This window comes from Lithobates pipiens, unplaced genomic scaffold (genome assembly GCF_037356315.1).
Source record: "Lithobates pipiens isolate NorthernLeopardFrog02 unplaced genomic scaffold, aLitPip1_a1.2 Scaffold_30, whole genome shotgun sequence".
NCBI lineage: Eukaryota > Metazoa > Chordata > Amphibia > Anura > Ranidae > Lithobates > Lithobates pipiens.
The window spans coordinates 185,542,494-185,560,083 of record NW_027507791.1 but is presented as its reverse complement, the minus strand read 5'-3'; the positions used below and the strand labels follow the sequence as shown (position 1 = coordinate 185,560,083).

The 17,590-nt window shown below is 50.7% G+C and overlaps 37 non-coding genes and 23 pseudogenes across 37 annotated transcripts; all 60 read left to right on the top strand.

Annotated features, from left to right (window-relative positions):
- The first annotated feature begins 85 nt into the window (after nt 1-85).
- Nucleotides 86-204, top strand: LOC143951200 (5S ribosomal RNA). Its single transcript, XR_013266494.1, has one exon. It is a non-coding gene; the product is annotated as a 5S ribosomal RNA (ribosomal RNA).
- Nucleotides 205-313: 109 nt separating this feature from the next.
- LOC143951153 (5S ribosomal RNA) lies at nt 314-432 on the top strand. Its single transcript, XR_013266451.1, has one exon. It is a non-coding gene; the product is annotated as a 5S ribosomal RNA (ribosomal RNA).
- Nucleotides 433-541: 109 nt separating this feature from the next.
- On the top strand, nt 542-660 carry LOC143945279 (5S ribosomal RNA; annotated as a pseudogene).
- Nucleotides 661-770: 110 nt separating this feature from the next.
- LOC143943973 (5S ribosomal RNA) lies at nt 771-889 on the top strand (annotated as a pseudogene).
- A 109-nt stretch (nt 890-998) lies between these two features.
- On the top strand, nt 999-1,117 carry LOC143949383 (5S ribosomal RNA; annotated as a pseudogene).
- A 109-nt stretch (nt 1,118-1,226) lies between these two features.
- LOC143950589 (5S ribosomal RNA) lies at nt 1,227-1,345 on the top strand. Its single transcript, XR_013265942.1, has one exon. It is a non-coding gene; the product is annotated as a 5S ribosomal RNA (ribosomal RNA).
- Nucleotides 1,346-1,454: 109 nt separating this feature from the next.
- LOC143945358 (5S ribosomal RNA) lies at nt 1,455-1,573 on the top strand (annotated as a pseudogene).
- Nucleotides 1,574-1,682: 109 nt separating this feature from the next.
- Nucleotides 1,683-1,801, top strand: LOC143950351 (5S ribosomal RNA). The gene has a single exon (XR_013265761.1). It is a non-coding gene; the product is annotated as a 5S ribosomal RNA (ribosomal RNA).
- Nucleotides 1,802-1,910: 109 nt separating this feature from the next.
- Nucleotides 1,911-2,029, top strand: LOC143949159 (5S ribosomal RNA; annotated as a pseudogene).
- A 109-nt stretch (nt 2,030-2,138) lies between these two features.
- LOC143945107 (5S ribosomal RNA) lies at nt 2,139-2,266 on the top strand (annotated as a pseudogene).
- Nucleotides 2,267-2,375: 109 nt separating this feature from the next.
- On the top strand, nt 2,376-2,494 carry LOC143946613 (5S ribosomal RNA; annotated as a pseudogene).
- A 109-nt stretch (nt 2,495-2,603) lies between these two features.
- Nucleotides 2,604-2,722, top strand: LOC143948028 (5S ribosomal RNA; annotated as a pseudogene).
- A 109-nt stretch (nt 2,723-2,831) lies between these two features.
- On the top strand, nt 2,832-2,950 carry LOC143953945 (5S ribosomal RNA). The gene has a single exon (XR_013268981.1). It is a non-coding gene; the product is annotated as a 5S ribosomal RNA (ribosomal RNA).
- A 109-nt stretch (nt 2,951-3,059) lies between these two features.
- Nucleotides 3,060-3,168, top strand: LOC143948003 (5S ribosomal RNA; annotated as a pseudogene).
- Nucleotides 3,169-3,277: 109 nt separating this feature from the next.
- LOC143945170 (5S ribosomal RNA) lies at nt 3,278-3,396 on the top strand (annotated as a pseudogene).
- Nucleotides 3,397-3,505: 109 nt separating this feature from the next.
- LOC143952463 (5S ribosomal RNA) lies at nt 3,506-3,624 on the top strand. The gene has a single exon (XR_013267638.1). It is a non-coding gene; the product is annotated as a 5S ribosomal RNA (ribosomal RNA).
- A 109-nt stretch (nt 3,625-3,733) lies between these two features.
- On the top strand, nt 3,734-3,852 carry LOC143951115 (5S ribosomal RNA). Its single transcript, XR_013266417.1, has one exon. It is a non-coding gene; the product is annotated as a 5S ribosomal RNA (ribosomal RNA).
- A 109-nt stretch (nt 3,853-3,961) lies between these two features.
- Nucleotides 3,962-4,080, top strand: LOC143950721 (5S ribosomal RNA). The gene has a single exon (XR_013266061.1). It is a non-coding gene; the product is annotated as a 5S ribosomal RNA (ribosomal RNA).
- Nucleotides 4,081-4,189: 109 nt separating this feature from the next.
- Nucleotides 4,190-4,308, top strand: LOC143946693 (5S ribosomal RNA; annotated as a pseudogene).
- Nucleotides 4,309-4,417: 109 nt separating this feature from the next.
- On the top strand, nt 4,418-4,536 carry LOC143953944 (5S ribosomal RNA). Its single transcript, XR_013268980.1, has one exon. It is a non-coding gene; the product is annotated as a 5S ribosomal RNA (ribosomal RNA).
- A 109-nt stretch (nt 4,537-4,645) lies between these two features.
- LOC143952248 (5S ribosomal RNA) lies at nt 4,646-4,764 on the top strand. The gene has a single exon (XR_013267443.1). It is a non-coding gene; the product is annotated as a 5S ribosomal RNA (ribosomal RNA).
- Nucleotides 4,765-4,873: 109 nt separating this feature from the next.
- Nucleotides 4,874-4,992, top strand: LOC143954356 (5S ribosomal RNA). Its single transcript, XR_013269355.1, has one exon. It is a non-coding gene; the product is annotated as a 5S ribosomal RNA (ribosomal RNA).
- Nucleotides 4,993-5,101: 109 nt separating this feature from the next.
- LOC143951797 (5S ribosomal RNA) lies at nt 5,102-5,220 on the top strand. The gene has a single exon (XR_013267035.1). It is a non-coding gene; the product is annotated as a 5S ribosomal RNA (ribosomal RNA).
- A 109-nt stretch (nt 5,221-5,329) lies between these two features.
- On the top strand, nt 5,330-5,448 carry LOC143953479 (5S ribosomal RNA). The gene has a single exon (XR_013268557.1). It is a non-coding gene; the product is annotated as a 5S ribosomal RNA (ribosomal RNA).
- A 109-nt stretch (nt 5,449-5,557) lies between these two features.
- LOC143951114 (5S ribosomal RNA) lies at nt 5,558-5,676 on the top strand. The gene has a single exon (XR_013266416.1). It is a non-coding gene; the product is annotated as a 5S ribosomal RNA (ribosomal RNA).
- Nucleotides 5,677-5,785: 109 nt separating this feature from the next.
- On the top strand, nt 5,786-5,904 carry LOC143946691 (5S ribosomal RNA; annotated as a pseudogene).
- Nucleotides 5,905-6,013: 109 nt separating this feature from the next.
- On the top strand, nt 6,014-6,132 carry LOC143949345 (5S ribosomal RNA; annotated as a pseudogene).
- A 109-nt stretch (nt 6,133-6,241) lies between these two features.
- On the top strand, nt 6,242-6,360 carry LOC143951828 (5S ribosomal RNA). Its single transcript, XR_013267063.1, has one exon. It is a non-coding gene; the product is annotated as a 5S ribosomal RNA (ribosomal RNA).
- A 109-nt stretch (nt 6,361-6,469) lies between these two features.
- On the top strand, nt 6,470-6,588 carry LOC143945060 (5S ribosomal RNA; annotated as a pseudogene).
- A 109-nt stretch (nt 6,589-6,697) lies between these two features.
- Nucleotides 6,698-6,816, top strand: LOC143953365 (5S ribosomal RNA). Its single transcript, XR_013268454.1, has one exon. It is a non-coding gene; the product is annotated as a 5S ribosomal RNA (ribosomal RNA).
- Nucleotides 6,817-6,925: 109 nt separating this feature from the next.
- LOC143952462 (5S ribosomal RNA) lies at nt 6,926-7,044 on the top strand. Its single transcript, XR_013267637.1, has one exon. It is a non-coding gene; the product is annotated as a 5S ribosomal RNA (ribosomal RNA).
- A 109-nt stretch (nt 7,045-7,153) lies between these two features.
- Nucleotides 7,154-7,272, top strand: LOC143951644 (5S ribosomal RNA). The gene has a single exon (XR_013266897.1). It is a non-coding gene; the product is annotated as a 5S ribosomal RNA (ribosomal RNA).
- A 109-nt stretch (nt 7,273-7,381) lies between these two features.
- LOC143945957 (5S ribosomal RNA) lies at nt 7,382-7,500 on the top strand (annotated as a pseudogene).
- Nucleotides 7,501-7,606: 106 nt separating this feature from the next.
- LOC143943806 (5S ribosomal RNA) lies at nt 7,607-7,725 on the top strand (annotated as a pseudogene).
- A 109-nt stretch (nt 7,726-7,834) lies between these two features.
- LOC143953778 (5S ribosomal RNA) lies at nt 7,835-7,953 on the top strand. Its single transcript, XR_013268829.1, has one exon. It is a non-coding gene; the product is annotated as a 5S ribosomal RNA (ribosomal RNA).
- A 109-nt stretch (nt 7,954-8,062) lies between these two features.
- On the top strand, nt 8,063-8,181 carry LOC143945043 (5S ribosomal RNA; annotated as a pseudogene).
- A 109-nt stretch (nt 8,182-8,290) lies between these two features.
- Nucleotides 8,291-8,409, top strand: LOC143951212 (5S ribosomal RNA). The gene has a single exon (XR_013266505.1). It is a non-coding gene; the product is annotated as a 5S ribosomal RNA (ribosomal RNA).
- A 110-nt stretch (nt 8,410-8,519) lies between these two features.
- LOC143950988 (5S ribosomal RNA) lies at nt 8,520-8,638 on the top strand. The gene has a single exon (XR_013266302.1). It is a non-coding gene; the product is annotated as a 5S ribosomal RNA (ribosomal RNA).
- A 109-nt stretch (nt 8,639-8,747) lies between these two features.
- On the top strand, nt 8,748-8,866 carry LOC143945386 (5S ribosomal RNA; annotated as a pseudogene).
- A 109-nt stretch (nt 8,867-8,975) lies between these two features.
- On the top strand, nt 8,976-9,094 carry LOC143953018 (5S ribosomal RNA). Its single transcript, XR_013268139.1, has one exon. It is a non-coding gene; the product is annotated as a 5S ribosomal RNA (ribosomal RNA).
- Nucleotides 9,095-9,203: 109 nt separating this feature from the next.
- Nucleotides 9,204-9,322, top strand: LOC143952906 (5S ribosomal RNA). Its single transcript, XR_013268038.1, has one exon. It is a non-coding gene; the product is annotated as a 5S ribosomal RNA (ribosomal RNA).
- A 109-nt stretch (nt 9,323-9,431) lies between these two features.
- LOC143952014 (5S ribosomal RNA) lies at nt 9,432-9,550 on the top strand. The gene has a single exon (XR_013267231.1). It is a non-coding gene; the product is annotated as a 5S ribosomal RNA (ribosomal RNA).
- Nucleotides 9,551-9,659: 109 nt separating this feature from the next.
- Nucleotides 9,660-9,778, top strand: LOC143950628 (5S ribosomal RNA). The gene has a single exon (XR_013265978.1). It is a non-coding gene; the product is annotated as a 5S ribosomal RNA (ribosomal RNA).
- Nucleotides 9,779-9,887: 109 nt separating this feature from the next.
- Nucleotides 9,888-10,006, top strand: LOC143944245 (5S ribosomal RNA; annotated as a pseudogene).
- A 109-nt stretch (nt 10,007-10,115) lies between these two features.
- LOC143952058 (5S ribosomal RNA) lies at nt 10,116-10,234 on the top strand. Its single transcript, XR_013267271.1, has one exon. It is a non-coding gene; the product is annotated as a 5S ribosomal RNA (ribosomal RNA).
- Nucleotides 10,235-10,343: 109 nt separating this feature from the next.
- LOC143946385 (5S ribosomal RNA) lies at nt 10,344-10,462 on the top strand (annotated as a pseudogene).
- A 109-nt stretch (nt 10,463-10,571) lies between these two features.
- LOC143951389 (5S ribosomal RNA) lies at nt 10,572-10,690 on the top strand. Its single transcript, XR_013266666.1, has one exon. It is a non-coding gene; the product is annotated as a 5S ribosomal RNA (ribosomal RNA).
- A 109-nt stretch (nt 10,691-10,799) lies between these two features.
- Nucleotides 10,800-10,918, top strand: LOC143952900 (5S ribosomal RNA). The gene has a single exon (XR_013268032.1). It is a non-coding gene; the product is annotated as a 5S ribosomal RNA (ribosomal RNA).
- A 109-nt stretch (nt 10,919-11,027) lies between these two features.
- LOC143953337 (5S ribosomal RNA) lies at nt 11,028-11,146 on the top strand. Its single transcript, XR_013268429.1, has one exon. It is a non-coding gene; the product is annotated as a 5S ribosomal RNA (ribosomal RNA).
- A 109-nt stretch (nt 11,147-11,255) lies between these two features.
- LOC143948182 (5S ribosomal RNA) lies at nt 11,256-11,364 on the top strand (annotated as a pseudogene).
- Nucleotides 11,365-11,473: 109 nt separating this feature from the next.
- On the top strand, nt 11,474-11,592 carry LOC143954625 (5S ribosomal RNA). Its single transcript, XR_013269599.1, has one exon. It is a non-coding gene; the product is annotated as a 5S ribosomal RNA (ribosomal RNA).
- Nucleotides 11,593-11,701: 109 nt separating this feature from the next.
- On the top strand, nt 11,702-11,820 carry LOC143944950 (5S ribosomal RNA). The gene has a single exon (XR_013265074.1). It is a non-coding gene; the product is annotated as a 5S ribosomal RNA (ribosomal RNA).
- A 109-nt stretch (nt 11,821-11,929) lies between these two features.
- Nucleotides 11,930-12,048, top strand: LOC143954181 (5S ribosomal RNA). The gene has a single exon (XR_013269195.1). It is a non-coding gene; the product is annotated as a 5S ribosomal RNA (ribosomal RNA).
- A 109-nt stretch (nt 12,049-12,157) lies between these two features.
- LOC143954493 (5S ribosomal RNA) lies at nt 12,158-12,276 on the top strand. Its single transcript, XR_013269480.1, has one exon. It is a non-coding gene; the product is annotated as a 5S ribosomal RNA (ribosomal RNA).
- A 109-nt stretch (nt 12,277-12,385) lies between these two features.
- Nucleotides 12,386-12,504, top strand: LOC143953148 (5S ribosomal RNA). The gene has a single exon (XR_013268257.1). It is a non-coding gene; the product is annotated as a 5S ribosomal RNA (ribosomal RNA).
- A 109-nt stretch (nt 12,505-12,613) lies between these two features.
- LOC143951524 (5S ribosomal RNA) lies at nt 12,614-12,732 on the top strand. Its single transcript, XR_013266789.1, has one exon. It is a non-coding gene; the product is annotated as a 5S ribosomal RNA (ribosomal RNA).
- A 109-nt stretch (nt 12,733-12,841) lies between these two features.
- On the top strand, nt 12,842-12,960 carry LOC143946383 (5S ribosomal RNA; annotated as a pseudogene).
- A 109-nt stretch (nt 12,961-13,069) lies between these two features.
- Nucleotides 13,070-13,188, top strand: LOC143944302 (5S ribosomal RNA). Its single transcript, XR_013265014.1, has one exon. It is a non-coding gene; the product is annotated as a 5S ribosomal RNA (ribosomal RNA).
- A 109-nt stretch (nt 13,189-13,297) lies between these two features.
- Nucleotides 13,298-13,416, top strand: LOC143950987 (5S ribosomal RNA). Its single transcript, XR_013266301.1, has one exon. It is a non-coding gene; the product is annotated as a 5S ribosomal RNA (ribosomal RNA).
- A 109-nt stretch (nt 13,417-13,525) lies between these two features.
- LOC143947979 (5S ribosomal RNA) lies at nt 13,526-13,644 on the top strand (annotated as a pseudogene).
- Nucleotides 13,645-17,590: the final 3,946 nt, after the last annotated feature.

Below are 17,590 nucleotides of genomic sequence, written 5' to 3'. Positions count from 1 at the left end.
GGCGACCTGCTGTATTTTTCCTTTCGATTGCCCGAGGTGACCACCTTGGCTTTTGTCAAGAGAGTTGTAAGTAGGGCGCAAGATCGCCTACGGCCACATCACCCTGAATGCGCTCGATCTCGTCTGATCTCGGATGCTAAGCAGGATCGGGCCTGGTTAGTACCTGGATGGGAGACCGCCTGGGAATACCAGGTGCCGTAGGCTTTTTTCCATTATGTTGTTGGCTTTGGCGACCTGCTGTATTTTTCCTCTCGATTGCCCGAGGTGACCACCTTGGCTTTTATCAAGAGAGTTGTAAGTAGGGTGCAAGATCGCCTACGGCCACATCACCCTGAATGCGCTCGATCTCGTCTGATCTCGGATGCTAAGCAGGGTCGGGTCTGGTTAGTACCTGGATGGGAGACCGCCTGGGAATACCAGGTGCTGTAGGCTTTTTTCCATTATGTTGTTGGCTTTGGAGACCTGCTGTATTTTTCCTCTCGATTGCCCGAGGTGACCACCTTGGCTTTTGTCAAGAGAGTTGTAAGTAGGGTGCAAGATTGCCTACGGCCACATCACCCTGAATGCGCTCGATCTCGTCTGATCTCGGATGCTAAGCAGGGTCGGGCCTGGTTAGTACCTCGAGGGGAGACCGCCTGGGAATACCAGGTGGCGTAGGATTGTTTCCATTATGTTGTTGGCTTTGGCGACCTGATGCATTTTTCCTCTCGATTTGCCCGAGGTGACCACCTTGGCTTTTGTCAAGAGAGTTGTAAGTAGGGTGCAAGATCGCCTATGGCCACATCACCCTGAATGCGCTCGATTTCGTCTGATCTCGGATGCTAAGCAGGGTCGGGCCTGGTTAGTACCTGGATGCGAGACCGCCTGGGAATACCAGGTGCCGTAGGCTTTTTTCCATTATGTTGTTGGCTTTGGCTACCTGCTGTATTTTTCCTCTCGATTTCCCGAGGTGACCACCTTGGCTTTTGTCAAGAGAGTTGTAAGTAGGGTGCAAGATCGCCTATGGCCACATCACCCTGAATGGGCTCGATCTTGTCTGATCTTGGATGCTAAGCATGGTCGGGCCTGGTTAGCACCTGGATGGGAGACCGCCTGGGAATACCTGGTGCCGCAGGCTTTTTTCCATTATGTTGTTGGCTTTGGCGACCTGCTGTATTTTTCCTCTCGATTGCCCGAGGTGACCACCTTGGCTTTTGTCAAGAGAGTTGTAAGTAGGGTGCAAGATCGCCTACGGCCACATCACCTTGAATGCGCTCGATCTCATCTGATCTCGCATGCTAAGCAGGGTCGGGCCTGGTTAGTACCTGGATGGGAGACCGCCTGGGAATACCAGGTGCCGTAGGCTTTTTTCCATTATGTTGTTGGCTTTGGGGACCTGCTGTATTTTTCCTCTCGATTGCCCGAGGTGACCACCTTGGCTTTTGTCAAGAGAGTTGTAAGTAGGGTGCAAGATCACCTACGGCCACATCACCCTGAATGCCCTCGATCTCGTCTGATCTCGGATGCTAAGCAGGGTCGGGTCTGTTTAGTACCTGGATGGGAGACCGCCTGGGAATACCAGGTGCCGCAGGCTTTTTTCCATTATGTTGTTGGCTTTGGCGACCTGCTGTATTTTTCCTCTCGATTGCCCGAGGTGACCACCTTGGCTTTTGTCAAGAGAGTTGTAAGTAGGGTGCAAGATCGCCTACGGCCACATCACCCTGAATGCGCTCGATCTCGTCTGATCTCGGATGCTAAGCAGGGTCGGGCCTGGTTAGTACCTGGATGGGAGACCGCCTGGGAATACCAGGTACCGTAGGCTTTTTTCCATTATGTTGTTGGCTTTGGCGACCTGCTGTATTTTTCCTCTCGATTGCCCGAGGTGACCACCTTGGCTTTTGTCAAGAGAGTTGTAAGTAGGGGACAAGATCGCCTACGGCCACATCACTCTGAATGCGCTCGATCTCGTCTGATCTCTCATGCTAAGCCGGGTCTGGCCTGGTTAGTACCTGGATGAGAGACCGCCTGGGAATACCAGGTGCCGTCGGCTTTTTTCCATTATGTTGTTGGCTTTGGCGACCTGCTGTATTTTTCCTCTCGATTGCCCGAGGTGACCACCTTGGCTTTTGTCAAGAGAGTTGTAAGTAGGGTGCAAGATTGCCTATGGCCACATCATCCTGAATGCGCTCGATCTCGTCTGATCTGTCTGATCTCGGATGCTAAGCAGGGTTGGGCCTGGTTAGTACCTGGATGGGAGACCGTCTGGGAATACCAGGTGCCGTAGGCTTTTTTCCATTATGTTGTTGGCTTTGGCGACCTGCTGTATTTTTCCTCTCGATTGCCCGAGGTGACCACCTTGGCTTTTGTCAAGAGAGTTGTAAGTAGGGTGCAAGATCGCCTCCGGCCACATCACCCTGAATGCGCTCGATTTCGTCTGATCTCGGATGCTAAACAGGGTCGGGCCTGGTTAGAACCTGGATGGGAGACCGCCTGGGAATACCAGGTGCCGTAGGCTTTTTTCCATTATGTTGTTGGCTTTGGCGACCTGCTGTATTTTTCCTCTTGATTGCCCGAGGTGACCACCTTGGCTTTTGTCAAGAGAGTTGTAAGTAGGGTGCAAGATCGCCTCCAGCCACATCACCCTGAATGCGCTCGATTTCGTCTGATCTCGGATGCTAAACAGGGTCGGGCCTGGTTAGAACCTGGATGGGAGACCGCCTGGGAATACCAGGTGCCGTAGGCTTTTTTCCATTATGTTGTTGGCTTTGGCGACCTGCTGTATTTTTCCTCTTGATTGCCCGAGGTGACCACCTTGGCTTTTGTCAAGAGAGTTGTAAGTAGGGTGCAAGATCGCCTACGGCCACATCACCCTGAATGCGCTCGATCTCGTCTGATTTCGGATGCTAAGCAGCGTCGGGCCTGGTTAGTACCTGGATGGGAGACCGCCTGGGAATACCAGGTGCCGTAGGCTTTTTTCCATTATGTTGTTGGCTTTGGCGACCTGCTGTATTTTTCCTCTTGATTGCCCGAGTTGACCACCTTGGCTTTTGTCAAGAGAGTTGTAAGTAGGGTGCCAGATCGCCTACGGCCACATCACCCTGAATGCGCTCGCTCTCGGATGCTAAGCAGGGTCGGGCCTGGTTAGTACCTGGATGGGAGACCGCCTGGGAATACCAGGTGCCGTAGGCTTTTTTCCATTATGTTGTTGGCTTTGGCGACCTGCTCTATTTTTCCTCTCGATTGCCCGAGGTGACCACCTTGGCTTTTGTCAAGAGAGTTGTAAGTAGGGTCCAAGATTGCCTACGGCCACATCACCCTGTATGCGCTCGATCTCGTCTGATCTCAGATGCTAAGCAGGGTCGTCCCTGGTTAGTACCTGGATGGGAGACCGCCTGGGAGTACCAGGTGCCGTAGGCTTTTTTCCATTATGTTGTTGGCTTTGGCGACCTGCTGTATTTTTCCTCTCGATTGCCCGAGGTGACCACCTTGGCTTTTGTCAAGAGAGTTGTAAGTAGGGTGCAAGATCGCCTCCGGCCACATCACCCTGAATGCGCTCGATCTCGTCTGATCTCGAATGCTAAACAGGGTCGGGCCTGGTTAGTACCTGGATGGGAGACCGCCTGGGAATACCAGGTGCCGTAGGCTATTTTCCATTATGTTGTTGGCTTTGGCGACCTGCTGTATTTTTCCTCTCGATTGCCCGAGGTGACCACCTTGGCTTTTGTCAAGAGAGTTGTAAGTAGGATGCAAAATTGCCTGCGGCCACATCACCCTTGATGCGCTCGATCTCGTCTGATCTCGGATGCTAAGCAGGGTCGGGCCTGGTTAGTACCTGGATGGGAGACCGCCTGGGAATACCAGGTGCCGTAGGCTTTTTTCCGTTATGTTGTTGGCTTTGGCGACCTGCTGTATTTTTCCTCTCGATTGCCCGAGGTGACCACCTTGGCTTTTGTCAAGAGAGTTGTAAGTAGGGTGCAAAATTGCCTGCGGCCACATCACCCTTGATGCGCTCGATCTCGTCTGATCTCGGATGCTAAGCAGGGTCGGGCCTGGTTAGTACTTGGATGGGAGACCGCCTGGGAATACCAGGTGCCGTAGGCTTTTTTCCATTATGTTGTTGGCTTTGGCGACCTGCTGTATTTTTCCTCTCGATTGCCCGAGGTGACCACCTTGGCTTTTGTCAAGAGAGTTGTAAGTAGGGTGCAAGATCGCCTCCGGCCACATCACCCCCAATGCGCTCGATTTCGTCTGATCTCGGATGCTAAACAGGGTCGGGCCTGGTTAGTACCTGGATGGGAGACCGCCTGGGAATACCAGGTGCCGTAGGCTTTTTTCCATTATGTTGTTGGCTTTGGCGACCTGCTGTATTTAGCCTCTCGATTGCCCGAGGTGACCACCTTGGCTTTTGTCAAGAGAGTTGTAAGTAGGGTGCAAGATCGCCTACGGCCACATCACCCTGAATGCGCTCGATCTCGTCTGATTTCGGATGCTAAGCAGCGTCGGGCCTGGTTAGTACCTGGATGGGAGACCGCCTGGGAATACCAGGTGCCGTAGGCTTTTTTCCATTATGTTGTTGGCTTTGGCGACCTGCTGTATTTTTCCTCTTGATTGCCCGAGTTGACCACCTTGGCTTTTGTCAAGAGAGTTGTAAGTAGGGTGCAAGATCGCCTACGGCCACATCACCCTGAATGCGCTCGCTCTCGTCTGATCTCGGATGCTAAGCAGGGTCGGGCCTGGTTAGTACCTGGATGGGAGACCGCCTGGGAATACCAGGTGCCGTAGGCTTTTTTCCATTATGTTGTTGGCTTTGGCGACCTGCTCTATTTTTCCTCTCGATTGCCCGAGGTGACCACCTTGGCTTTTGTCAAGAGAGTTGTAAGTAGGGTCCAAGATTGCCTACGGCCACATCACCCTGTATGCGCTCGATCTCGTCTGATCTCGGATGCTAAGCAGGGTCGTCCCTGGTTAGTACCTGGATGGGAGACCGCCTGGGAGTACCAGGTGCCGTAGGCTTTTTTCCATTATGTTGTTGGCTTTGGCGACCTGCTGTATTTTTCCTCTCGATTGCCCGAGGTGACCACCTTGGCTTTTGTCAAGAGAGTTGTAAGTAGGGTGCAAGATCGCCTCCGGCCACATCACCCTGAATGCGCTCGATCTCGTCTGATCTCGAATGCTAAACAGGGTTGGGCCTGGTTAGTACCTGGATGGGAGACCGCCTGGGAATACCAGGTGCCGTAGGCTATTTTCCATTATGTTGTTGGCTTTGGCGACCTGCTGTATTTTTCCTCTCGATTGCCCGAGGTGACCACCTTGGCTTTTGTCAAGAGAGTTGTAAGTAGGGTGCAAAATTGCCTGCGGCCACATCACGCTTGATGCGCTCGATCTCGTCTGATCTCGGATGCTAAGCAGGGTCGGGCCTGGTTAGTACCTGGATGGGAGACCGCCTGGGAATACCAGGTGCCGTAGGCTTTTTTCCGTTATGTTGTTGGCTTTGGCGACCTGCTGTATTTTTCCTCTCGATTGCCCGAGGTGACCACCTTGGCTTTTGTCAAGAGAGTTGTAAGTAGGGCGCAAAATTGCCTGCGGCCACATCACCCTTGATGCGCTCGATCTCGTCTGATCTCGGATGCTAAGCAGGGTCGGGCCTGGTTAGTACCTGGATGGGAGACCGCCTGGGAATACCAGGTGCCGTAGGCTTTTTTCCATTATGTTGTTGGCTTTGGCGACCTGCTGTATTTTTCCTCTCGATTGCCCGAGGTGACCACCTTGGCTTTTGTCAAGAGAGTTGTAAGTAGGGTGCAAGATCGCCTCCGGCCACATCACCCCCAATGCGCTCGATTTCGTCTGATCTCGGATGCTAAACAGGGTCGGGCCTGGTTAGTACCTGGATGGGAGACCGCCTGGGAATACCAGGTGCCGTAGGCTTTTTTCCATTATGTTGTTGGCTTTGGCGACCTGCTGTATTTAGCCTCTCGATTGCCCGAGGTGACCACCTTGGCTTTTGTCAAGAGAGTTGTAAGTAGGGTGCAAGATCGCCTCCGGCCACATCACCCTGAATGCGCTCGATTTTGTCTGATCTTGGATGCTAAACAGGGTCGGGCCTGGTTAGAACCTGGATGGGAGACCGCCTGGAAATACCAGGTGCCGTAGGCTTTTTTCCATTATGTTGTTGGCTTTGGCGACCTGCTGTATTTTTCCTCTTGATTGCCCGAGGTGACCACCTTGGCTTTTGTCAAGAGAGTTGTAAGTAGGGTGCAAGATCGCCTACGGCCACATCACCCTGAACGCGCTCGATCTCGTCTGATCTCGGATGCTAAGCAGCGTCGGGCCTGGTTAGTACCTGGATGGGAGACCGCCTGGGAATACCAGGTGCCGTAGGCTTTTTTCCATTATGTTGTTGGCTTTGGCGACCTGCTGTATTTTTCCTCTCGATTGCCCGAGGTGACCACCATGGCTTTTGTCAAGAGAGTTGTAAGTAGGGTGCAAGATCGCCTACGGCCACATCACCCTGAATGCGCTCGCTCTCGTCTGATCTCGGATGCTAAGCAGGGTCGGGCCTGGTTAGTACCTGGATGGCAGACCGCCTGGGAATACCAGGTGCCGTAGGATTTTTTCCATTATGTTGTTGGCTTTGGCGACCTGCTGTATTTTTCCTCTCGATTGCCCGAGGTGACCACCTTGGCTTTTGTCAAGAGAGTTGTAAGTAGGGTTCAAGATTGCCTACGGCCACATCACCCTGTATGCGCTCGATCTCGTCTGATCTCGGATGCTAAGCAGGGTCGTCCCTGGTTAGTACCTGGATGGGAGACCGCCTGGGAATACCAGGTGCCGTAGGCTTTTTTCCATTATGTTGTTGGCTTTGGCGACCTGCTGTATTTTTCCTCTCGATTGCCCGAGGTGACCACCTTGGCTTTTGTCAAGAGAGTTGTAAGTAGGGTGCAAGATCGCCTCCGGCCACATCACCCTGAATGCGCTCGATCTCGTCTGATCTCGAATGCTAAACAGGGTCGGGCCTGGTTAGTACCTGGATGGGAGACCGCCTGGGAATACCAGGTGCCGTAGGCTATTTTCCATTATGTTGTTGGCTTTGGCGACCTGCTGTATTTTTCCTCTCGATTGCCCGAGGTGACCACCTTGGCTTTTGTCAAGAGAGTTGTAAGTAGGGTGCAAAATTGCCTGCGGCCACATCACCCTTGATGCGCTCGATCTCGTCTGATCTCGGATGCTAAGCAGGGTCGGGCCTGGTTAGTACCTGGATGGGAGACCGCCTGGGAATACCAGGTGCTGTAGGCTTTTTTCCGTTATGTTGTTGGCTTTGGCGACCTGCTGTATTTTTCCTCTCGATTGCCCGAGGTGACCACCTTGGCTTTTGTCAAGAGAGTTGTAAGTAGGGGGCATGATCGCCTACTGTCACATCACCCTGAATGCACTCAATCTCGTCTGATCTCGGATTCTAAGCAGGGTCGGGCCTGGTTAGTACCTGGATGGGAGACCGCCTGGGAATACCAGGTGCCGTAGGCTTTTTTCCATTATGTTGGCTTTGGCGACCTGCTGTATTTTTCCTCTCCATTGCCCGAGGTGACCACCTTGGCTTTTGTCAAGAGAGTTGTAAGTAGGGTCCAAGATCGCCTACTGCCACATCACCCTGAATGCGCTCAATCTCGTCTGATCTCGGATGCTAAGCAGGGTCGGGCCTGGTTAGTACCTGGATGGGAGACCGCCTGGGAATACCAGGTGCCGTAGGCTTTTTTCCATTATGTTGTTGGCTTTGGCGACCTGCTGTATTTTTCCTCTCGATTGCCCGAGGTGACCACCTTGGCTTTTGTCAAGAGAGTTGTAAGTAGGGTGCAAGATCGCCTACAGCCACATCTCCCTGAATGCGCTTGATCTCGTCTGATCTCGGATGCTAAGCAGGGTCGGGCCTGGTTAGTACCTGGATGGGAGACCGCCTGGGAATACCAGGTGCCGTAGGCTTTTTTCCATTATGTTGTTGGCTTTGGCGACCTGCAGTATTTTTCCTCTCGATTGCCCGAGGTGACCACCTTGGCTTTTGTCAAGAGAGTTGTAAGTAGGGTGCAAGATCGCCTACGGCCACATCACCCTGAATGCGCTCGATCTCGTCTGACGTCAGATGCTAAGCAGGGTCGGGCTTGGTTAGTACCTGGATGGGAGACCACCTGGGAATACCAGGTGCCGTAGGCTTTTTTCCATTATGTTGTTGGCTTTGGCGACCTGCTGTATTTTTCCTCTCGATTGCCCGAGGTGACCACCTTGGCTTTTGTCAAGAGAGTTGTAAGTAGGGGGCAAGATCGCCTACGGCCACATCATCCTGAATGCGTTCGATCTCATCTGATCTCGGATGCTAAGCAGGGTTGGGCCTGGTTAGTACCTGGATGGGAGACCGCTTGGGAATACCAGGTGCCGTAGGCTTTTTTCCATTATGTTGTTGGCTTTGGCGACCTGCTGTATTTTTCCTCTCGATTGCCCGAGGTGACCACCTTGGCTTTTGTCAAAGAGAGTTGTAAGTAGGATGCAAGTTCGCCTACGGCCACATCACCCTGAATGCGCTCGATCTCATCTGATCTCGGATGCTATGCAGGGTCGGGCCTGGTTAGTACCTGGATGGGAGACCGCCTGGGAATACCAGGTGCCGTAGGCTTTTTTCCATTATGTTGTTGGCTTTGGCGACCTGCTGTATTTTTCCTCTCGATTGCCCGAGGTGACCACCTTGGCTTTTGTCAAGAGAGTTGTAAGTAGGGTGCAAGATCGCCTACAGCCACATCACCCTGAATGCGCTCAATCTTGTCTGATCTCGGATGCTAAGCAGGGTCGGGCCTGGTTAGTACCTGGATGGGAGACCGCCTGGGAATACCAGGTGCCGTAGGCTTTTTTCCATTATGTTGTTGGCTTTGGCGACCTGCTGTATTTTTCCTCTCGATTGCCCGAGGTGACCACCTTGGCTTTTGTCAAGAGAGTTGTAAGTAGTATGCAAGATTGCCTATGGCCACATCACCCTGAATGCGCTCAATCTCGTCTGATCTCGGATGCTAAGCAGGGTCGGGCCTGGTTAGTACCTGGATGGGAGACCGCCTGGGAATACCAGGTGCCGTAGGCTTTTTTCCATTATGTTGTTGGCTTTGGCGACCTGCTGTATTTTTCCTCTCGATTGCCCGAGGTGACCACCTTGGCTTTTGTCAAGAGAGTTGTAAGCAGGGTGCAAGATCGCCTACAGCCACATCACCCTGAATGCGCTCGATCTCGTCTGATCTCGGATGCTAAGCAGGGTCGGGCCTGGTTAGTACCTGGATGGGAGACCGCCTGGGAATACCAGGTGTCGTAGGCTTTTTTCCATTATGTTGTTGGCTTTGGCGACCTCCTGTATTTTTCCTCTCGATTGCCCGAGGTGACCACCTTGATTTTTGTCAAGAGAGTTGTAAGTAGGATGCAAGATCTCCTACGGCCACATCACCCTGAATGCGCTCGATCTCATCTGATCTCGGATGCTAAGCAGTGTCGGGCCTGGTTAGTACCTGGATGGGAGACCACCTGGGAATACCAGGTGCCGTAGGCTTTTTTCCATTATGTTGTTGGCTTTGGCGACCTGCTGTATTTTTCCTCTCGATTGCCCGAGGTGACCACCTTGGCTTTTGTCAAGAGAGTTGTAAGTAGGGTGCAAGATCGCCTACGGCCACATCACCCTGAATGCGCTCGATCTCGTCTGATCTTGGATGCTAAGCAGGGTCGGGCCTGGTTAGTACCTGGATGGGAGACCACCTGGGAATACCAGGTGCCGTAGGCTTTTTTCCATTATATTGTTGGCTTTGGCGACCTGCTGTATTTTTCCTCTCGATTTCCCGAGGTGACCACCTTGGCTTTTGTCAAGAGAGTTGTAAGTAGGATTCAAGATCGCCAACGGCGACATCACCCTGAATGCGCTCTATCTCGTCTGATCTCGGATGCTAAGCAGGGTCGGGCCTGGTTAGTACCTGGATGGGAGACCGCCTGGGAATACCAGGTGCCGTAGGCTTTTTTCCATTATGTTGTTGGCTTTGGCGACCTGCTGTATTTTTCCTCTCGATTGCCCGAGGTGACCACCTTGGCTTTTGTCAAGAGAGTTGTAAGTAGGGTGCAAGATCGCCTACAGCCACATCTCCCTGAATGCGCTCGATCTCGTCTGATCTCGGATGCTAAGCAGGGTCGGGCCTGGTTAGTACCTGGATGGGAGACCGCCTGGGAATACCAGGTGCCGTAGGCTTTTTTCCATTATGTTGTTGGCTTTGGCGACCTGCAGTATTTTTCCTCTCGATTGCCCGAGGTGACCACCTTGGCTTTTGTCAAGAGAGTTGTAAGTAGGGTGCAAGATCGCCTACGGCCACATCACCCTGAATGCGCTCGATCTCGTCTGACGTCAGATGCTAAGCTGGGTCGGGCTTGGTTAGTACCTGGATGGGAGACCACCTGGGAATACCAGGTGCCGTAGGCTTTTTTCCATTATGTTGTTGGCTTTGGCGACCTGCTGTATTTTTCCTCTCGATTGCCCGAGGTGACCACCTTGGCTTTTGTCAAGAGAGTTGTAAGTAGGGGGCAAGATTGCCTACGGCCACATCATCCTGAATGCGCTCGATCTCATCTGATCTCGGATGCTAAGCAGGGTTGGGCCTGGTTAGTACCTGGATGGGAGACCGCCTGGGAATACCAGGTGCCGTAGGCTTTTTTCCATTATGTTGTTGGCTTTGGCGACCTGCTGTATTTTTCCTCTCGATTGCCCGAGGTGACCACCTTGGCTTTTGTCAAGAGAGTTGTAAGTAGGATGCAAGATCGCCTACGGCCACATTACCCTGAATGCGCTCGATCTCGTCTGATCTCGGATGCTAAGCAGGGTCGGGCCTGGTTAATACCTGGATGGGAGACCGCCTGGGAATACCAGGTGCCGTAGGCTTTTTTCCATTATGTTGTTGGCTTTGGCGACCTGCTGTATTTTTCCTCTCGATTGCCCGAGGTGACCACCTTGGCTTTTGTCAAGAGAGTTGTAAGTAGAATGCAAGATCGCCTACGTCCACATCACCCTGAATGCGCTCGATCTCATCTGATCTCGGATGCTAAGCAGGGTCGGGCCTGGTTAGTACCTGGATGGGAGACTGCCTGGGAATACCGGGTGCCGTAGGCTTTTTTCCATTATGTTGTTGGCTTTGGCGACCTGCTATATTTTTCCTCTCGATTGCCCGAGGTGACCACCTTGGCTTTTGTCAAGAGAGTTGTAAGTAGGGTGCAAGATCGCCTACGGCCACATCACCCTGAAAGCGCTCGATCTTGTATGCTAAGCAGGGTTGGGCCTGGTTGGTACCTGGATGGGAGACCGCCTGGGAATACCAGGTGCCGTAGGCTTTTTTCCATTATGTTGTTGGCTTTGGCGACCTGCTGTATTTTTCCTCTCGATTGCCCGAGGTGACCACCTTGGCTTTTGTCAAGAGAGTTGTAAGTAGGGTGCAAGTTTGCCTATGGCCACATCACCCTGAATGCGCTCGATCTCGTCTGATCTCAGATGCTAAGCAGGGTTGGGCCTGGTTAGTACCTGGATGGGAGACCGCCTGGGAATACCAGGTGCCGTAGCCTTTTTTCCATTATGTTGTTGGCTTTGGCGACCTGCTGTATTTTTCCTCTCAATTGCCCGAGGTGACCACCTTGGCTTTTGTCAAGAGAGTTGTAAGTAGGGTGCAAGATCGCCTACGGCCACATCATCCTGAATGTGCCCGATCTCATCTGATCTCGGATGCTAAGCAGGGTCGGGCCTGGTTAGTACCTGGATGGGAGACCGCCTGGGAATACCTGGTGCCGTAGGCTTTTTTCCATTATGTTTTTGGCTTTGGCGACCTGCTGTATTTTTCCTCTCGATTGCCCGAGGTGACCACCTTGGCTTTTATCAAGAGAGTTGTAAGTAGGGTGCAAGATCACCTACGGCCACATCACCCTGAATGCGCTCGATCTCGTCTGATCTCGGATGCTAAGCAGCGTCGGGCCTGGTTAGTACCTGGATGGGAGACCGCCTGGGAATACCGGGTGCCGTAGGCTTTTTTCCATTATGTTGTTGGCTTTGGCGACCTGCTATATTTTTCCTCTCGATTGCCCGAGGTGACCACCTTGGCTTTTGTCAAGAGAGTTGTAAGTAGGGTGCAAGATCGCCTACGGCCACATCACCCTGAATGCGCTCGATCTCGTCTGATCTCGGATGCTAAGCAGGGTCGGGCCTGGTTAGTACCTGGATGGGAGACCGCCTGGGAATACCAGGTGCCGTAGGCTTTTTTCCATTATGTTGTTGGCTTTGGCGACCTGCTGTATTTTTCCTCTCGATTGCCCGAGGTGACCACCTTGGCTTTTGTCAAGAGAGTTGTAAGTAGGGTGCAAGATCGCCTACGGCCACATCACCCTGAATGCGCTCGATCTCGTCTGATCTCGGATGCTAAGCAGGGACGGGCCTAGTTAGTACCTGGGTGGGAGACCGCCTGGGAATACCAGGTGCTGTAGGCTTTTTTCCATTATGTGGTTGGCTTTGGCGACCTGCTGTATTTTTTCTCTCGTTTGCCCGAGGTGACCACCTTGGCTTTTGTCAAGAGAGTTGTAAGTAGGGTGCAAGATCGCCTACAGCCACATCACCCTGAATGCGCTCGATCTCGTCTGATCTCGGATGCTAAGCAGGGTCGGGCCTGGTTAGTACCTGGATGGGAGACCGCCTGGGAATACCAGGTGCCGTAGGCTTTTTTCCATTATGTTGTTGGCTTTGGCGACCTGCAGTATTTTTCCTCTCGATTGCCCGAGGTGACCACCTTGGCTTTTGTCAAGAGAGTTGTAAGTAGGGTGCAAGATCGCCTACGGCCACATCACCCTGAATGCGCTCGATCTCGTCTGACGTCAGATGCTAAGCTGGGTCGGGCTTGGTTAGTACCTGGATGGGAGACCACCTGGGAATACCAGGTGCCGTAGGCTTTTTTCCATTATGTTGTTGGCTTTGGCGACCTGCTGTATTTTTCCTCTCGATTGCCCGAGGTGACCACCTTGGCTTTTGTCAAGAGAGTTGTAAGTAGGGGGCAAGATCGCCTACGGCCACATCATCCTGAATGCGCTCGATCTCATCTGATCTCGGATGCTAAGCAGGGTTGGGCCTGGTTAGTACCTGGATGGGAGACCGCTTGGGAATACCAGGTGCCGTAGGCTTTTTTCCATTATGTTGTTGGCTTTGGCGACCTGCTGTATTTTTCCTCTCGATTGCCCGAGGTGACCACCTTGGCTTTTGTCAAGAGAGTTGTAAGTAGGATGCAAGATCGCCTACGGCCACATCACCCTGAATGCGCTCGATCTCATCTGATCTCGGATGCTATGCAGGGTCGGGCCTGGTTAGTACCTGGATGGGAGACCGCCTGGGAATACCAGGTGCCGTAGGCTTTTTTCCATTATGTTGTTGGCTTTGGCGACCTGCTGTATTTTTCCTCTCGATTGCCCGAGGTGACCACCTTGGCTTTTGTCAAGAGAGTTGTAAGTAGGGTGCAAGATCGCCTACAGCCACATCACCCTGAATGCGCTCAATATCGTTTGATCTCGGATGCTAAGCAAGGTCGGGCCTGGTTAGTACCTGGATGGGAGACCGCCTGGGAATACCAGGTGCCGTAGGCTTTTTTCCATTATGTTGTTGGCTTTGGCGACCTGCTGTATTTTTCCTCTCGATTGCCCGAGGTGACTATAAGGGAATACTTATTAAGGTTGCCAAAAGATATACGGTACTAGGTTAAAGGTCTAAGATAATATGCTTAGGCGTGCATTTCACTAAGTTCAGAATTAAGATGCAAGATGTTGACATATTAGGATGCATCTGTCTGCGGTAAGAGGTACAAAGCTAAGATAGGACTGGTTACGCAAGAATATGGTCAGTCAGCAGATGTTGAAATGACGAAATAACTATCAGAAGACTGTATTTCACCTTTGACTTAGATAATGTCATGAGTTTAAGAAAAATGTCGATGTATGTATGAATTACCTGATTGGTTAAACCACAGGGCTGTCCTTCTGCTCAAACTAAATAAAACTGTTGTGTGTGCTTCAATAGGCACATTCATTATTCACGTACAATAGTGTGTATGTGTAATGTTTTGTCCACCGGTGAAAGGGACCTCCGCCCTTCAATCCTAGCCTAGGCTACCAGGGGTTACTTACAGAAGACGAGCAACCTAACAGTTTTGGTACCAGCAAAGTGGGGTTCGTCTCGTCTTGCGACAGGTAAGTCACTTTACTCTTTTTTACCTGATTGGTGAATGGTGTAAACACTTACTCTGTCCGGGCGGCCGCTACGAACTTAGTTTAAAATTAAAAGAAGTAACTGTGCCTTCGCGGTGGACTAGGCTGGTCCCTCGGGAGGTTAAAAGGGCTCGCAAGGAATTTATAGGTTTAGGGGAGTCCGACTAGGTTGGTCTGACTTAAAACTATTGGTGATAGTATTTTTAACACGGGAAGTAGTAGATTACGCCCGTGACAAAGGGATTGGTGGAGTGGACGCCCATTTGATTTTTTTTAAAAAAAAGTGCACTATAAATTGATAAATGTATTGCAATACGGTTATTTCATGTCTTAAAGTATATTAAGAATATGTCTGTTTCTCTCTAGGTACACGTGTAAGTATATAGAGTATAAGTTTTAATATAGAGTATAAGGAAAATAATTGTTGTTGTTTAAATGAGTGCAGAATATGAGGAGCCCTCTTGTAGTGACATAGCATCCGCCTGCCCCCATTGCACGTTAGGTCTACTCTTCCTAAGAATAGATGACAAGTGGATTTTACTGACCACCAGACCAGGGGGGTTCTCTTGCAGACTTGGTGTAAGAGGGGTATATCCCGCCACCAGGAAAAATTTACCCTTCATCGTATATTAAGGGTAAATCTTCATAGTTTTATATAAGTCCATCTGCCCCAAAAAAGATCAGGGATCCTACTCCCAGACCAGAGACCGGATTGTTGGACAAACCGGGTGTTATCACCTGTGTCCTGCCACTAGACACACACTGCCCAGACTACTAGATGGGGAATACTGCAGCAACCCAAGCTATGGCCACCCCATCACCCTATGAATTTGTCAGTAATATGATCCCTGGCCCCCAGGTAGAACCATTTTGGACACAAGTCCGAGAAAGGTGTCAGCAATTGGGGATACATGACCCAGGGCCATATGGTCCTTGTACTGAGGAAGACTGGCAGGAAGTAAGTAAAATATGCCAAATCCACAAAAATTCGTACCCTCCAGGGAAGTGGGAAAATATTCAATATATAAAAGATTGTTACCATGCATGGGATAAATGTCTACACAAATATAAAAAGAAGCATATTAATAAAACTACAAAGCTTACTCCAAATATAGGACCCAGTGCTATGGCTGAAGCCCCTGCACCCCCCTCACCTCCCCCTCCCCCGCCTCAATGTCCACCCCCACCTTATGTTATGGTAAAAAACGAAGATGGGACGCCAGGTCCATACCTTCAATTATATCCTTCACTGGATCCTGTAGTCCTAGCCGCCATAGCACACGCCACAGCAACACCAGAACAAGTGGCCCAATGGGAACAAATAAGTAGGGGCAGAGAGGAAGAGGGGAGACAGGAAGAAGTTACAGGACAAGAAGAAGTGGGTAGTCCCGAAATGCAGGAATTAGAGGCAAAAATAAAAGAGTTTGAAGAGAAGAAAAAGGAGGAAGAAGAGAGAATAGGAAAAAGGAGAACTGAGTTAGAAACACTTATGGAAGGCCTACAACAAAAAGAAATAGTCCTCAATGAGGCAGAAAAGGTACAAGTGGATAGGAAAATAGAGTTAGAAATGTATCAGAAAAACTTGGAAGTAAGGGAGAAGGAATTTCAGGAGGGAAGAGAGAGAGAGGTACATAGGATGGAGGACTTACAAAAGGAACTAGAAAAGTTAAGAAAGCAATTAGGGAAGAAGGAGGAAATGTTGAAAGAAGCGCAGGATAGGATTATAGCGCTGCCCCCCACCACTACAAGAAGCCATACAAAAGAGACACCTATTCCCAAAACTGAGGAGTCAGGTCCAATTAGTAAAACAGGGACATTATCCATAGAAGAGGAAACTGAGAGAGAAGCAGTAGGGGCTTCACTCAAAGCACCTTTGATGACTATGGGGAACACCGAGGTGCATATACCATTACCTTTGGGTACACTCTCCAAAATAAAAGAACTATGTCCCAATCCCAAGAAGTATCCACGAGATGCAGGTACCTTTCTGGCAAAATATAGTGCAGGCACAGGGCTTGACAAAGATGACATAAAAAGTATTCTTAGCATTGTAGACCCAGACAGCCCAGAAGTAGCCCCTGTAGACAACCTATGGACAACCCATATTCAGACCAATAAGGATTGGATATCCTTTTGGAAAGGCATGGGAGGTCATTGGTCCAAATTATACAAAGGATCATCTGCACTCCAAGAACTGATCCTAGCCAAGCAGGGACCTAAAGAGAAATTCTATGATTACTGTACCAGAGTATACTCCCTATGGAAAGCTGTAGATGGGGTCACACCACAATTATTTACTACTACCATCATGTCGGGAGGCGATCCCAAAGTGACGCACTTGCTCAAATTCACAAACCCCAAATGGGCAGAGCAAGCACCAGATGAATTCATGAAGGACGCTAGGTCCAGAGAGACTTCAGGAGTCTTTGAACAAAAAGGGGGAATTTTCCCCTCCTTGACACAAACACAAACCCTAGTCACACCTGAAACCTCATCCTCACCACCGCACCTCATGACCATGCAGCCCTACCCACCTGACCAAGGATGTTTTAATTGTGGGGAACAGGGACATTGGAAATCACAGTGCCCATATAGACAGAGGGCGAGCTATCCAAGGGGCAGAGGAAGGGGGTACAATGCTACTAATCGCCCCCCCCCTCACACTACAAGGTACCCCCAATATCCGCCACCTCCCCAAACACCATCTCAAAACCATGGGCTTGCACAGCCACCCTACACCCCAACCTCTAACAGACCTCCCCCTCGAATCCCTATGCAGTGGCCGTCTACCCGACAAACACACCCCCAATAGAGATGCCTAGAGTATGTTCCTTCCCTCAGTCTGGTGTGCCACAACCTATCATGGAAGAGTCTACCACAAGTTATATTACGCGTAGACAACCACATAGTGTGTTTCCTGCTTGATTCAGGTGCCACTTTTAGCTCATTAAATGATGAGAGGTATGACACACCACTGTGTACTGAGGGACACTCTATTGGAATAAATGGGACATCGGTCACTCATTCCGTCACCCCGCCTTTACCAGTCTCTACCCCGGATGGACTAGAGCTATGTATGCAGAGTTTCGCTGTCCTGACTTCCTGTCCAGTGTCCCTCATGGGCAGAGATTTACTATCCCAGTTGAACATTACCATTAAGTTTGACAAAGACGGCTCCCTCACTGCAAGTTCCCCTCTTTGTGACTTACACAGCCCAAAAAGACATGCACACAGGAGTTTCTTTCTGATGATACCTTCCTCCATTGACCATCACACGATTTGGGCAGAAAACAAAGGTAGTGTGGGCTTTATTAATTGCACACCATAT